The 15,899-nt window shown below is 46.3% G+C and overlaps 1 pseudogene; it reads right to left on the bottom strand.

The window, feature by feature from the left end:
• Positions 1-12,586: 12,586 nt before the first annotated feature.
• Positions 12,587-13,415, bottom strand: LOC121438767 (annotated as a pseudogene).
• Positions 13,416-15,899: the final 2,484 nt, after the last annotated feature.

The following is a 15,899-nucleotide window of genomic DNA, read 5'->3' as shown; positions in this document are numbered from 1 at the left end:
CACAGGTGCAACAGAAGTGGCAATTGGCTGGTTGCTCTGTCGTGGAGCCCAAGTGTTTCTTGTGTGGAATCTGCCTCAAGCTGGCAGTTCCACACACTCTCATCTGCCTCTGCCAGTGTTCGTGGGGAAATGAGGAAATAGGGGCAATCACAGTGCCAGGAAGAGGAGACCTCAATGTCATGCCTCTCCCAAGTCCCCCACAGCACATACCCCTGGCACCCTGCAGACATTCACGCTACTTTGGAATGAGCTGAGAGAAACACGTGGCTTCGATGACTGATAATTGGGCTACAGTGAGAGAGAGGTCCCTCCCCCCAAATGTGGCCCATCTTAACTTCCAGATGAAACCTGGGCCACAGGGCAAACAGCATCATTGCAAGCAACTAAGACAACAGAGACTGTTTATAGCATAACCATTGATAAATAAAAAACACCCCCTTCGCATAAAAACTGGTTCATGCTAGCAGGTTTGCCTGCGTTCCAGTGAGTGATGCAGACTGGAACGCACACACCGATGAGACCATCACAAAATAGTCTGCTTAAAATGTTGCCATTTCAATGCAAAGATACGAACAGCAAAATCATTTAAATGCTAGCGTGTGATCTAATATTGGTACAGCTTTTATGGTTTGACATTTCTTTTTGAGGCTTTCTAAATTTTTAAAATGAAGGTACTGCTCCATTTCCCAGAAGTCAAAACTGATGTCATCTGGACATGGTTATAGAGCAGAGATCAGAATAAGTCTCTTTTGAGTCTGAAGATGAGCTTCTCTGCTACTCTCATAGTGTGTTGGGGGCAGGGTGGGCATCAGTCCCCAGAGTCCTTTCCCTGGACTAACATTGCATACCACCCTCCCACCCAGAGATGTGTGAAGTCAAGCTTGTGGAAGGCTTGCTAAGTTGAAAATAGGCTTTCCAGGCACATTGCAGCGCTCTTCTTGTGAAATGGCCTTTTATTGCCTTGGATGTTTCCCGTTTGCAAAGGCCTACCTCAGTGTGGGACTCAGGGAGGGGTCCTCTGGGAAAGAAGACAGGACTCACTTTAGGTGGTACAGCAGAGGAGGAGCTTGGAAGAGGTGCGGATGGGAAACACTACACTAGAAGAGTTAGCCTCAAAACTTCTCCAGTGGACTGCAAATCATAAGGCACTCAGAGTAGAGACAAGAACTTAGTGTGGATCTGGACATGAGCATAGGCAGCTAAACGTCACAGTTGATGACGAGGCCCCTGGTAACATGAGTATATGAGGACCCAAGTCTATAGTATCTCACCCAAAACCCCTGTTAGGACCACATAGTCCTGAGTGAGAGAGAACAAGTCTAGAAAGCTATAGGGAACCACACACAGCCATGAATCTCAGCCTCATCAACAGTCAGAGACAATCCTAACCCATGCTTGATAAGATACAAAAATGACAAAACCAACCAACTAACAACAGTAAAGGGTGTGTTTGGGGTGCTCTTTGTCAAGGTTCATAATTGTGGGTACAAGGGAAGTCTTGGGGGACTGGCTTTGCCTTCTTCTCAGATGGGCTAACTTTGGAACTTGAGACATCAGTATCCAGAAGGAATCAAGAATCCCCCAGCCATAGTAGCTATTCCAACCTGGACTCACTATAGTCTCCATGGTGCTTCCAGCTATGCAGAACACAGAGGGCAGACTTGAAAGTGAGAAACAGAGACCACGGTGGTCGGGAAAGGGACAATGGGGGGCTGGCCTGGCCACCAGACAGTTCACAGGTGTGGCGTCTGAACTTTGGTGTTGTGTATGTGTTCTTAATGGTTTATTTTTTTTAAATTTTGTTATAGGTATTTTATTTATTTGGTTTTGGGTGTTTGTCTATGATGTTGTCTTGTTTTCTTAGTGACTGAGAAAAATCCATTTCTATGTTTGTTAACAAGATGTAAGTATGTGGCCAGAAAAGTGGCACCCGTGTCTTGAAAGGAACCCCAGAAAAGATGTTAGGTAAGGCCCACAGTAGGGCAATGTAGTGAGTAGGCACAAATAAATCAGATTCCCTGAACCCCAGATTCCCTGGACCTCCTGGGCAGAAGAAAATTTTGCTTGAGGAACAGTCTTTACCTCATGATTGTACTTTGGGCTAGGGAGACGGCACAGCAGGTAAAGGCACTTACAGCCAAGCCTGACGACCTGAGTTCAATCCCCAGGACCGCACGCTGGAAGGAGAGAACAGAGCAGTTCTGGTGAGCTGTTCTCTAACCCCCACGCTTACATCGTCACACTGCACGGCACCCTCCCCTTAAAGAAATGGAAGAGAAATCCAGTATTTTGGAACATGGCCAGGGACACTTTACTTGGTTACTGGCTTCCTACAACAGCAGTCACAGTAGGGGAGCCAGAGGTCACCTTGGGAATCTTGCAAAGTTTAGTGATCAGTTGATCTATCTGGCCATATCCATCAGACACGGGGAAAGTCCCAGCTTCCACAGAAGCCTTCCCTCTCCCCCTAGGTGAAGGAAAGAGACCAACTGATGGTCTCCTCAGACCTCTGCTTTTGCGCAGACACAGTATTTTGCAAAATTAGAAAAAAGCCGCTGCCCCCATTGTTTTATCAGTAATTCACAGTAACCATAATAAAAGGAAACAGTGAGATTTTTTTCCGTTTATTTATTTATTAAAGATTTCTGTCTCTTCCCCGCCACTGCCTCCCATTTCCCTCCCCCTCCCCCAATCAAGTTCCCCTTCCCTTGTCAGCCCATAGAGCTATCAGGGTTCACTGCCCTGTGGGAAGTCCAAGGACCACCCACCTCCATCCAGGTCTAGTAACGTGAGCATCCCAACTGCCTAGGCTCCCACAAAGCCAGTACTTGCAGTAGGATCAAAAACCCATTGCCATTGTTCTTGAGTTCTCAGTAGTCCTCATTGTCTGCTATGTTCAGCGAGTCCGGTTTTATCCCAGGTTTTTTTCAGACCCAGGCCAGTTGGCCTTGATGAGTTCCCGATAGAACATCCCCATTGTCTCAGTGTGTGGGTGCACCCCTCGCGGTCCTGAGTTCCATGCTCGTACTCAGTGAGATTTTTTTTATCCCATTGTATAAGGATAAAATGAAGAAGACAGTGGTCTCTCTCACCGTGACAGCTCCATTGCCGTACAGCAGGGAGTGGATGGGCCCTTCTGACCTGCCCTCTGTCTGTTTTACTGCGCATGCTCCTGTGGCAGGGCCATCCCCCCAGGGTAATCCAAATGGGGATTGGTGATGGAGATGTCACTTTTGGGAGTCTTCTTAAATTCAAACCAACTTCAAGCTTCCACCTGCTAATGACTTCTTCTTCTTTTGTTTGTTTGTTTGTTTGTTTTTCGAGACAGGGTTTCTCTGTGGTTTTGGAACCTGTTCTGGAACTAACTCTTGTAGACCAGGCTGGTCTCAAACTCACAGAGATCTGCCTTCCTCTGCCTCCCAAGTGCTGGGATTAAAGGCATGCACCACCACCACCCGGCTGCTAATGACTTCTTAGAATTAGAAGCATGGGCCCTTGAACCCTGGGCTCATTCACCATTCCTTCCTCCCCTGGCTGTTTCCCATGGCTAAAGGCGAGGAAGCATGTAAGTCCAGTTAAGCCACGGCAACACCACCTGTTCTTGTGGTGTTTTCAAGGATGCAGCTCTGAAGGAGACTTTTGGATATCTGCCCTGGAATGCATCAGGATTAGGGGCAAGCAAGGTCTCTAACAAATGTGGCCAAGCAGTGTCGTACATGGGGCAGAAGCCGAAAAGTTGCTGCCTCTCCTCTCCCTCCTTCTACTGAGCTCTTAAATTAGCTGTGAAAACCCAGGTGTCAGCTGTCCCCCTGGTACCAGCCAGATGAGCCATTAAAAATGCCAGGAAGAAATGAATACCTAAATCACCCTGTCTCTCCGAAGGTAGAGTCCTCCCTAATCACACGGCCTATCATATTTTCTTCTTCTCCAGATGGAGGTCTCCTTTCAAAGTCTGATAGTCACAGAGACAAAGATATGGCGTCAGCCTTAAGTAACCATTGAAGTTTTACTCCAATAGATTATTTGCTAAGGGTAACTAACATGAAAAAAAAATGCCCTTGCAGACAACAGCTTACTTTCTCTTGCTTTTTTAAAGGATAATATTTAGTTTCATCTTGCAACTACTTGGGAAAATTTAGGAGTGAGTTAGAAAGGCTGGTCAACAAGTAGAACTTCATAAATTGCTTGGGCCCTAATCAATACATATTGTCATCCACTCTAGTCCTTCGGGCGGCTTTCTCTCTGCCTTGAGTCGCTGGCGTATTTTATGAGGTTGTTACAGTCTGGGCTTGCATGGCCTGGGCCTAATGAACCTGTCACCACCACTATTGATTGACATGCCAGTGTAAGTGAGACAGGCGATTCCGATTGACTTCCTAATTACTGCTGCTGGGCTGCCTCACCCACTGCTAAGGCCAGAGGTTAATAGTTTTGATGTTCAGCCGCTCCTAGCAATGGAGGCAGACTCCTCAGAAGTCAATACTCGAATCAGGTTCTCAAGGCTACTGCCGGGCCTGATCAATTAAGTCCTTTGCCTTCCTTCTGGTGGTGCTTGACAAGCGGCTGATGAGTGGAGGAGGTCAGAAAGCAATGGTTTAAGGGAGTTTAGCGGGCTCCAACGTCCATGGTCAAGGGTGAGAAATGAAGAAGGCTGCTGTTAGGTGAGACACACTTGGGTGACAGCAGCGGAAAGGCCTCTCTCAGGTGTGGATTTGCTTCGCTGTGTCCTTGCCTTTCCACACTAAGAACTGAAGATTGAGCGATTCTTTTTCCTCCCACAGGGATATCTGGATATGCCAGGTGCTACAGACTCGTGGAAACAAACTTCTTCTTCTTCTTCTTCTTCTTCTTCTTCTTCTTCTTCTTCTTCTTCTTCTTCTCCTCCTCCTCCTCCTCCTCCTCCTCCTCCTCCTCCTCCTCTTCCTCCTTTTCCTCTTTCTTTTTTTGAGACAGGGTTTTTCTGTGTAACAGCCCTGGCTGTCCTAGCACTTGCTTTGTAGACCAGGCGGGCCTTGAACTCACAGAGGTCCACCTCCTCTGCCTTTTAAGTGCTGGAATTAGAGGTGTGAACCACCACCACCTGGTCTGAGTTCTTTAACCCCACGCAGGTCAGCAAATGTTCAGACACTTACTTCCCAGCTCTGGAGGCTGATGTCCAAGATCAAGGTAGATTTCATCTTTGTTTCATGGCAAGAGGCCTTTTGATATTCTCACATGGCAGAAGAAGGAGGGGAAGGCTGCTGTCTGGGGCCCCTCTTAAGGGCTATTAATCCCTCGTAACCTTAAGACCCAAAGGCTCTGCCCCCGACACTATCACATTGGTCACTGGGTTTCAGCATGTAAGTTTGAAATGGGATGCACACATCAGGGCCACAGAACGAGGGCAGAATTAAAAGACTTACACAGTTTTCATGCATCCAACAGAAACAAGTCAGATATTCACCCCGTCCAAGGCAGAGTGGGAGTATGCAGACTTCCAGTTGCTTTCGTTCATAGTTTGCCTTAAGAACTGGTGATGTTTATCTATCCATCTTTAATCTGAACTCCCAAGAGGCCATGAAGTGTCTATAGGAGTCAATAGATCCATTTTTAATGAGAAAAACTAAGGCTTAGCAAAAGGTAATTGACTCTCTTGAAGTCATACACAGCAAAGACATAGAGAAGCAAAGACACCCAATGCCTGCAGAGCAATTCAGATAAATCAGACTGATGTGCCTATCAGTCAATCATCTCTGCATCCACCAGTACCACTGGCTGACAAGGAGGACTCCAAAAGCTAAGGGAGGGCAGGAAGCCATGTCAGCTGAGTATGGGGGAGCTGGGCAGAGGCTTGCCAGAGGCCTCACCCACCAGAGTCACACAAAACAGGATTAATTCTTCTGGAAATGAGTTTTGACATGTAAGCAAAGTGCCAAAGAGACTCAGTGCTCACGGGTTTTACTGGGTCATGCCCAACCCTGGCCAGACTCCAATAAGGAAAGCAGGTGTTCAACGTAAGTGTGTGGTTTGTGAGAGCTGGTTGAGAAGGACTTGGGAACAGCAGAAACTCCTGGAACTCAGCAGGCCTTGACAAGGGCAGGGGTCTTGGGCCTGAGTAGTAGCTCTTCTCTGAAACCAGGAAGAAAGGTGCAAGGCACTGCCACTGAGGCTCCTCATGAGAGCCTCATGCCAAAGAGGTATTTCTAAGAACCCTTAAGTTAACAAGGAAGAAAGGGGTAAATATATGAGTCCACTATGCGTGTGAGTTAGTGTCCTCCAGGGAAGTTATTCAGTACGCACAGTGTGCCTCTGTGGCCAATGGCTCCATGTCGTTCTTGAGTAGGGACAATACAACGTCACAAATACAGCCTTCTGTCGTCATTCAGAACACATGCCAGCTCCATGGCATCACCCACCTTCCTCCCGCAAGTCTGCTCGGCACTAACCCATTGCACTCTCTTTCTCAGGAGCAAGCTTAAAGAAGTGTTGACAGCCCAGGCAAACCTGCACTCCTCCACACTTCTGTATTCACACTGCTGCAGAGAACATAGCTCTTAGATCATCTTATTTCATCCCCCTTTCTTGTGTGTAGTTAGCACATCGCTTTTTAGCTAAGTCATGGACTTTAAGGGCACTTATTCTACCCCCTTTGTGTTCCCAAGAGTGTGGTATAGTGCCCCCCCCTCATTCTACTTTGCTCTAACAACCCATGATCATAAAAGAGAACTCATTATCTGTTTTGCTCTGTTATTGGGCTAACCTCCTGAAATGAAAACCAGGTCCATCCTCATCTAAAAGAACTGTGAAGAACTTGGAGCCTTAAAACAGGAACAAAGAGAAACTTTGGGACGTCGAAGCCTCAGTCCTCCCAGCATCCTCCAGCTGAAGACATACACCATTGCCCAGAAGGACTCCACCAGCAAGCTTCCCATCTCCGCCCCCCTCCCCCCAGCCCCTTCTCCGCGGTCAGCTCAAGGCAACTGTCACAAGCTTCGTTCTTTTATTTAAAACTAGGAGGGAAAATGAGAAAGAATCTGAGATCAAGGCAGCAGCTAGCCTCCAGGGATATCAGGTCCTTGGTTGTTTTAGGGGTCTACCCAAATTCAAAGTGACCAACAAGTCCTGGATAACCAGGGACTGTTCTGCTTTTAAACTCAAGTCCATATCCTGGGTACACAAGATGGTTTACATCATAACCAGAGCAGGGGCAAAGAATGCCTGAAAAATGCCAGAAAGCCAAAGGAAATGGGAGGAGTTTGCCTGTTGCCCTGGAGAAAAGTGAAGTTGGGAAAGGCACAAGGGGAAAACAGAAGGGAACGGTGGCAGAGGCCCCAGTAGGTAAAGTGACTGGGATTGCCAAGAGGGGCGTCACTCTTCTGTTGCGCATGCGTGCGTGTGCACAAGTGGGCCTGCACGTAAGCAAGGGCTCTACTACCGAGCCATATCCTCAGCCCTAGCTCTTCTTTTTCAACTAGCTGGTTGTATGGCAGCACACTTCCTTTGCTCCTCTAAATAAATTTGATACAAATGCTTAAACCAATGCCCCCATTCCGCGGCCTTTCCTACTTGTGTTCTGTAGACTAAGGAAAAGAACCAACTTTTACACCCAGGTTGATGTGATAGGAAACAAGGGCAGAAGGCATGAAAATGATCTACAAATTGTACCGAAGCAGCCCTAGTGAGCTTCAGGCCGAAGTGGACTCCAGGGGAGGAGCCTCTGGGAAGTCACTGCAATGTCTGTGGATTTGGGACCTTTTGCAATCTGTGGAGTGGATGATCCATGTTTACTGACAGCCCTGGAGGATGTTGAGGCAGGAGGACTAAAACCTTGCTTCCTTAGTCCATGAGACTTAGCTCCTCTTCTTGCTACATTGTCCTGTTCCATGGGTGCTCAGATGGCTCTCGTTTTGACATTTTCCAAGGGCTCAATTTGATCTTCCTCCCATTTGTAGGACTTCCTGGGGTGACCCAGCCTTGCTCTGCACCCCAGAGTCAGACTCATACGGTCTCAAGATTCAGGATCCCTTGAATCCAAGAATCTTTGTGGTTTTGACTGGCATCTCTCCGATTCCAAACCCTCTATCTTCTTACTGGCCATAAGTTTCTTCTTTCAAGGATGGTGTGCTTAAGCATTTCTCAAGCGCCTTGCTTTTAAATTCTCTCCCTTCCCTAGAGAGTGCCACAGTCCATTTTCAGCCGCTTGTAGCAAGTATTCAGAGTTCAGCAGTGCTTGCTAGCTACTGTTCAGCAGCATGGAATCAAGTAAGAGTTCTCAGCCATTCTTAAGGCTCCCACTTTGATCAGCAAACCTGGTTTTCACCCTTGTAATTCCCATAGACCAAAACCATGTGAGCTATTTTAATTAAGTTGAAGTAGCTAGCAGAAGCAGGTGAGAATCTAAGCATGTGTTCTTCGTCTTCTCTGGTCCAATAGAATGGATACATACTTCCTGTTATAGTCATGACGTAGACTATTAGAGCAACAGAAAGGAACAAACTCCAAACTAATAAATCAGATTACCTGTCTTAGCACAACTTCTTTAACAAGCTGATCTGAAGCAAGGAACTTCCCTGGGTCTCAGTTTCCTCCAGTCTAGGCTGGCACACAGTATCACTTTACTGTGGTAGCACACAGGGTTCCAAGCCTTTCAGACACTGAAATTGCAATGCTCAGAGAGTCTAGCAAGCATAGATGGACCATGCCAGCTCAGCTATACAACGAATGAACGCTTGCATTAGAGGCAATGCAAATCCCCTCTATGACTTCATTTTCCACCCAGAACAGGGCAGGCAACCCTAAATCTGAGGACAGCAGTGGAGTCAGGTCATCACTGATACCAAGTGAGAAGTTGGGGGGTACACCTTTTCAAGCCCCTTGTGGTCTGCCTTCTCCAGTCTGTGTCTCATGTGCCTATGAGGATGCTGCAAGTTGCCCATTCAGAGGTGCTTACAAGTATATATATTATTAATTGTTTTTGATATCTATGGCCTTCACTAATTAATCCTCTTCCTAACCTGCCTGCTGTGGCTTGAACCTGAAATACCCACCAGCATCATGTTTGGAACTCGGCCCCCATTTTGTGACACTATTTTGAAATCTATGGAGCCTTTGAAAGGCCTGGCCTGACTGGTAGAAGCAGATCAGTAGGAATGGGCATTTGAAGTCTATCTCCACTCCTGGTCTGAGCCAACCTCCTGGTCTACTGCCGTATGAGGAGTCTTTACCACATGCTCCAGCCTCCTCACGAGGACAGGTGAAACCATGAGCCTAAACGGCAATGGGTTTTTGATCCTACTGCACGTACTGGCTTTGTGGGAGCCTAGGCAGTTTGGATGCTCACGTTACTAGACCTGGATGGAGGTGGGTGGTCCTTGGACTTCCCACAGGGCAGTGAACCCTGATAGCTCTATGAGCTGACGAGGGAGGGGGACTTGATTGGGGGAGGGGGAGGGAAATGGGAGGCGGTGGTGGGGAAGAGACAGAAATCTTTAATAAATAAATAAATTTAAAAAAAAAGAAATAAACCGAAATGTTGAATTTTTTTTTTTTTAAAAGAACTTTTCCTCTCTTGTTTCTGTTGGGTCTTAAGTCACAGTGATGCTTTAGATTTTGCTTTCCTTTCCTGAGTCATCTCTCCTGGGCTTGTTTAACATTCGTTAGACCAGTGGCAAGCTCTGCCGGACACCATGAACCAAGGACTTCCTCTTTTCAGCCCCAGCAGGAGCAGCACCGAGGTCTCTGCCCTGCACATGGCGGCCTTCAATAAATGACTGCTAAGAAAATTGCTTGTGGGAGCCATGGTTCTCCTGATTTCTCTTCCCATCCATTTCCCTTGCCCACGAAGAGAGTTAGGATAATTGTTTCCAGGAGACCAGGGCTGAGACTCTTTCCTGTGGCGGTGACTCACAACCTTAGGTGCACTTTGGAAGCATTTGCAAAGCTTGGAAATGACTGGCACTCAGGTCCCACCCCTAGAGACTTGGATTTAATTGGCCTTGGGTGGAACCTTGACCAAAGGGAGGTTGAGAAGAACCCCAGCTGACCCTAATTTTCCATAGGGACTTGAAGACGTTGCTGTGCCAAGCTTTCTAGTCACTGCTCTTGGCCCTCACATTACAGAAAATGGAAGGGAGGTTGGAGAGTATCAGCGGTCCTCTCCAAGGTCACATAAGCACCCCTGCCATCCAAAGAGACAAGGAACCCTTCTCTCTACCAGGTCTCTCTAATAAGTGACCCTCCTGTCACATCTTAAGAACTCCACTGGGCCACTGCTGGAGTTTGCAGATGCCACCAAGCAGCCATCAACTGGTAATGATTTCTGATCAGATGCAAACAATTACGTTAGGGAAAAAAGAATCCACATTCCATTACACACACCCCACCCAAATGACTGGCTCCCTGGCCTAATTGCCTTCTGAGCTCCCCAGAAAGCGATGGCTAATAAGGCAAGTGCCCCAAAGAGCCAAAACTTCAACCTGGAAGGAAAAGAGCCTAGAGTAGGTCTGAACGTTCAGTCAGTCACAGGGGTGAGCCAGGAGCTCTGCTGGCCCAACAAGGCTGTGCTGCCTAAGTCACTGAACACATTCACTCGGCGCCTCCCCAATCCTCCACTCCCTGGCTCTCCTCCTCCCCATTTCAGTTTCTTTCCAAAAAATCTTAAGGCAACTGCAGCTGATGTTTGATGGATTGGCCACTGTGTTTTATTCGACAATGTATATCATTCTGCCAATATGAATTTGCAAGATGGTAAAAATACAACCCCCCTGAAAAGATTACATGAAAGGGGAAAAAAATCATTAGGCAATTAAGAATGGCAATAATTCACTCATATCTATGCTTTGGGAAGAAATATTGCCCCAGGGAATTGGCCCCGCTTATCACTTTGTCATCTGTCTGGGGTAGGAGCGAGCAGAGGTTCCGTGTGCAGCTCTCATGGTTTCCTGCAGTCTTTCTAAGCGTGATCAAAATAAATGCCAGGCTTTTAATAGAACTCTGCCTCTCCTGGGGTAGCCATAATTTGTACACATGAAGCTGAGTTACTAAATTAACTAAACATATGCATTTTTTAAACACCTTTCCACAAATCCCTTTCATAAATCCTAAATAAGGAATTTGGAGGATGGATAGGACCTTAGAGGTCATTTGGCCTCTCTTCTTAATTCATGGATGAGGTCATTTGAGGCCCAGAGAAGAAAGCTATTTCTTTTAGGGTCACACAGCTCACAGACACAAAGATATAGTTAGTGCTCAGGTCTCTTAGCTCATAAGTTGCAAAACTATTCCACCATCCTGCTTCCTCCTTGGACAGGTCATTATGTATCAAGGAGTTGATGATGTTCCTCAAGGCATTAATGCCTGGATGTCCCTCTCACGCCAGGTTGGACTTTTGAGTCTAGTCACCACGTCTTGAGGAGCTAGAGTCACACAGAAAAGTCACGTGTGGGAATTCTAACGGTGACTCTAGCTAAATTTCAGACATAGGAGGGAACCAACCTTCAGACAACTTAATCTGCCCTCCCAATCACCTCAGCTAATGCTGCAGACGGCACAGCAGAGACAGGCTGTCTGCAGCTGCTCAGGCTGCAAGATTGTGAGCAAAATGACCAGTGTTAGCGCTGTTGTAAGTCATGAAGTTATGAGGTCATTTGTAATTAGTCTGCGGAACAAGTGTTTATCCAAACAACACAATAACTGAACAAGTGTTTATCCAAACAACATGCTGTTTTTCTCACGCAATAGAGCTCAAGGTGCTGTAACCACTGAGCAGATTTGTCTTCCTTCTTCCTCCACTATCCCTATCATGTGACTTTGCTGATTGTCTTAGTTACTTGTCTGTTGCTGTGAAACACCATGAAACATCATGATCACAGCAGCTTGAAGAAGGAAGGGTTTCTTGGGCTAATGGTTCTAGTGTTAGTGTCCATGATGGCAAAACGAAGGCATTAGCAGGAAGCTGGGACCCACATCTTAGACTGAGAGCATTAAACAAGGAACACACTAGGACTGCATGAGGCTTTGAAAACTCAGAAACTATCCTCCTGAAACCAGCAAGGTCACTATCCCTAACCTACCTGAAGAGCATCACAAGCTGGGGACCAGGAGTCATGAATTGGGGCCTATGGAGCACATTCTTGTTTAAACCCTCACAGTTCTGGTTTTGTTTGGTTTTATTTTAGACTTTTATTAACAGGTGCTTGCAGCTTGTTGACTTTTTTGCAAAAACAAATTGTAAATTTTTAGGAAGTTCTTAAAGATCTCAACTTGACCACATATGAAACAACTTAAAAACCCATAAAGGTGTGTTGCAAAAGGCAAGCAAAAACCAAAACAAACATAAACATATGCAAACAAACAAAAATATGTTTGCCATTACCAAGAAGAGACATCTTTAAGTAAAAATAATATAAACCCATGCTGAATAGATAATGCGGGTAATTGGTTCTATTGTACCTGGTCAACAGGCAAAAAGCAAGCACTTAAGGTGTTCCGCTCCAATCTTTGTTGATGTTGCTGGAAAGCCATATTCATTTCTTTGTGTAGGATGACCAAACTTTGATCATGATAGAGACGGTAAATGGGCATTCCTCAGCCTCGGCCAGGTCAGCCTTTAGAATCGACTCTCAGCTGGTGGATCAACTGCTTTTGTCTCTTTGCCATTATGTGGTTCAGGGTTTTCTGGGCATCGGTGTCGGTGATTGAAGTTGCAGCGACACCGTGGTTGAGCTGCTGACTGTGGGTCTCATCTCCTTGATTTCCCTTCTCCCCTTCATTGCTGTCCTCTCTAGGTCATCTTTGGGAAGGAGGGACCAGCAGAAGTCATGGTCTGTAATCCTGGTACATACTCTGTGTCACAGGTCTACCTGCCTCTCCTGCACCCCAGTTGTCAGCACCCTCCATCACTTCTTTCACAGGAGGGGTGCAGTACTGTGGTTGATGCACACAGGGTCTCAGCATTTCAGGAATGAACCTTAGCCTGAAGTAGGGCTAGTAGGGCAGCCATGTTGGCCCTGGCCTTTGGGAGCATGCTCTGATTCCTCGTTCTTTTCCCCACTCTCACTATCCTGGTTGTTTTGCTGTTAATTGCATGGAGGACCCCCCAAGGAGGCGGATCGCACCTATACCTATCATGGTTATGGTTTGTTGTCTATTTACTGCCTTGAGCTGGAACTCCACCAGGGCCTGCAATGCTTGAGGCCTCCACACCCTTTTCTCCTTCAACAATGTCAACCCCCACTGTCTCTCCAACCGCAATACTATGAAGGTACTTCCTGGGGTGTTCTTTAAAGTGGTCTGGTGTACAAATACGTCTTCCTTGGTAAACTTCCTGTTGATGAAACCATATCTGCTCCTTCTTTGAACAATTTTACAATTCCCCAAACCCTCCTTGCAGTGATCCTCTTGTCTGGGCAGGAGGGTGCCGATATGAGGCCACCCAGTCACACTTGCCACCACTGCCTGTCTGGTGGTTCTCAGCCTCAAGGTTCAGGGTTGTGGCAGTGGCTGGGATGGGGAGTGAGATGCTGCTACTCTTCCCCAGGTGTGATGGCGAGTCAGCCTCCCGGGCAGAGGGGCCCTCTTTACCCCGCTGCAGTTATGGTACGTGGCTACTCTGCCTACCAGCATCATTAAGTTTTGGACATGGGAGGAGACCTAGAGAATAAGGAGAGGGGTTCTATCTTGCCTGAATCTGTGCTATGTTACAAATTTCCTAAAATTCTGTACCAGGAGTTTATCTCCTATTCCTTTGTCTTTGTGCAGACACATTGACACTCCTCTTTGCAGGAATCCGAGGAAGTGTGGAATCATATGTGTACAGGTGTTTATGGGGAGAACAGGTAACTTACAGGCTTCTAGTAAAATCATCTGAGCTGCAAGTATAATGCCGAGCACAAAACCAGCACTCAGTTCCAGGCACTGGCTATCATTTCTCTTGCCCAATCGCTTAGGCATCACTTTCTGCAGAGGTGCAATATTTATGAACTGCGGTGGTTTGTTTTCTTTTGCTTTAACATACAGTTAATCTCCAATGCATCCTTTTAGTGCCACTAGCAATGAGTCAAAATTAAGATGTGTGTTCGGACAAAAGGCAGCTCCCTCCTGCTGTGGAATAATCGTTTTGTACACTGTAAGTGTGTATTACTCTCATTGGTTAATAAAAGGCTGACTGGCTGGTGGCTAGGTGGGGTTTTGGGGGCAGAGAGAATGCTGGGAAGAGTAAGGGTGGAGTCTCAAGAGTCTCCAGGAGACACAGAGGAAGCAGGAGACGAACATGCTGTACTGAGATAAGGTACCCAACCACATGGTAGAGCATAGATAGAATACGGGTTCATTTAAGATGTAAAAGTTAGTTAGTACTAGCCTATCAGCCATGAATTTGTGATTAATAATAAGTCTCTGTGGTTATTTGGGGAGCTTGCTGGCAGGACAGAACTGACTGGCGTTCTTGCCAAAAAAACTCTGCCTACAAATGATGACTCACCTACCAATGGCATCTCACATTGGACTCCAGATGATGTGATTACTTCTACCATTCATTAAGTCATAAATCACACTGTAATCATTCTCTTCTATCCTTCCTGGCCATGCCTACTCTTCTCTGGGGCCTCTCTTTCTTGGGTTCGCTTGGGAACTCTATGATCCATTTCAACTAGCTGAATGTGGACCCAGACTCTCAAAGCAACACCTGACTCCACAGAACATTAGACCACGATAAAGACAAAATTCCTGCCACACTTCCCCTTTCCTATCACTCATGCATCTCCACTTTGGTCAAATGACCTCATTCAAGCCTTTGGCCTTGTCCTAGCCCCTGTTTGACTCTCTGAAGGCAGTAGCTGAGTTTCTTGTTACAACCATGTTCCCAGTCAAAAGTCTGTATTGTGGTATTCAATTTGATATGTCAACTTGGGTGAGTCACAGTGGCCAGAAATGTGTCATACATTCTGGATGTTTCTGTGAGGTATGTTCACATGAGATTGACATGTAAAATGGTTGACTTGAAAGCACTTTTTCATAAAGTCTATGAGTCTCATCCAATCAGTTTCAAAGATCTGAGTGGAAGACGGCCCTGGTAAGCAGGAATCTGCTAGCAGATCCGGTCTCTAGACAGAGTCTGCAGCTCTTCTGCACATCTCCAGGCTGCAGAGTGTATTTGCAAACATTGCCAATCCGTGAGTCAGTTCTTAAAATAACACTCAAAATAAATTAACTCCCCCATCTTTGCTCTTCCTCTCCCTCACTCCCTTTTTTCCCCTCTAGAACCCTTCATTGCATCTATAAGGGATTGCCTCTAGAAACTCTCGGGATACCCAAATCTACAGTTGTTCACGTTCCTTAAGCACAAAGGCATAATATTTGCCCATAACCAATGCATGCCTTCTTGTATGCTTTTAATCTTTCCAGTCTCTTCTCTCAATGCCCTACAAAGCCTAATGAAATGTCAAGCAAGGCAGTGGAGATAGCTGCTATACTATACTTTGGGGGATTGATGACAAGAAAAATTGCTGAATGTTCAGTAAAGATTTGTGTTTGTACGTATGTGGATGTGTGTATGCTAGTACATACGGGAGTTCAGGTGCCTACAAAGGTCAAAGGTTAAGATGGGTGTCTTCCACATCATTCTCCACCATACCTTTTAAAATATAGTATTTTATAAATAATTTGAGAATTTCATATATGCATAAAATATGTTTTGATCATATTTATGTCCTACTCCTCCCCTAACCAGGCCTGAAGAGGTGGCTCAGTGGTTAGGAGCACTGCCTGCTCTTCCAAAGGTCCTGAGTTCAATTCCTAGCAACCACATGGTGGCTCACAGCCATCTGTAATGAGATCTGGTTCCCTCTTGAGGAACAGACCTGGTCAGTCTTCCTCATCAACTTACACCACAAAACCCAACATGGACAAGTTCAACAGAACCT

This window comes from Microtus oregoni, unplaced genomic scaffold, assembly GCF_018167655.1.
Source record: "Microtus oregoni isolate MIOR12 unplaced genomic scaffold, Mior012 000057F_ref0000458, whole genome shotgun sequence".
NCBI classification, from domain to species: domain Eukaryota; kingdom Metazoa; phylum Chordata; class Mammalia; order Rodentia; family Cricetidae; genus Microtus; species Microtus oregoni.
Note: the sequence above shows the minus strand (reverse complement) of the source record. Positions and strands in the feature narration are given on the sequence as shown.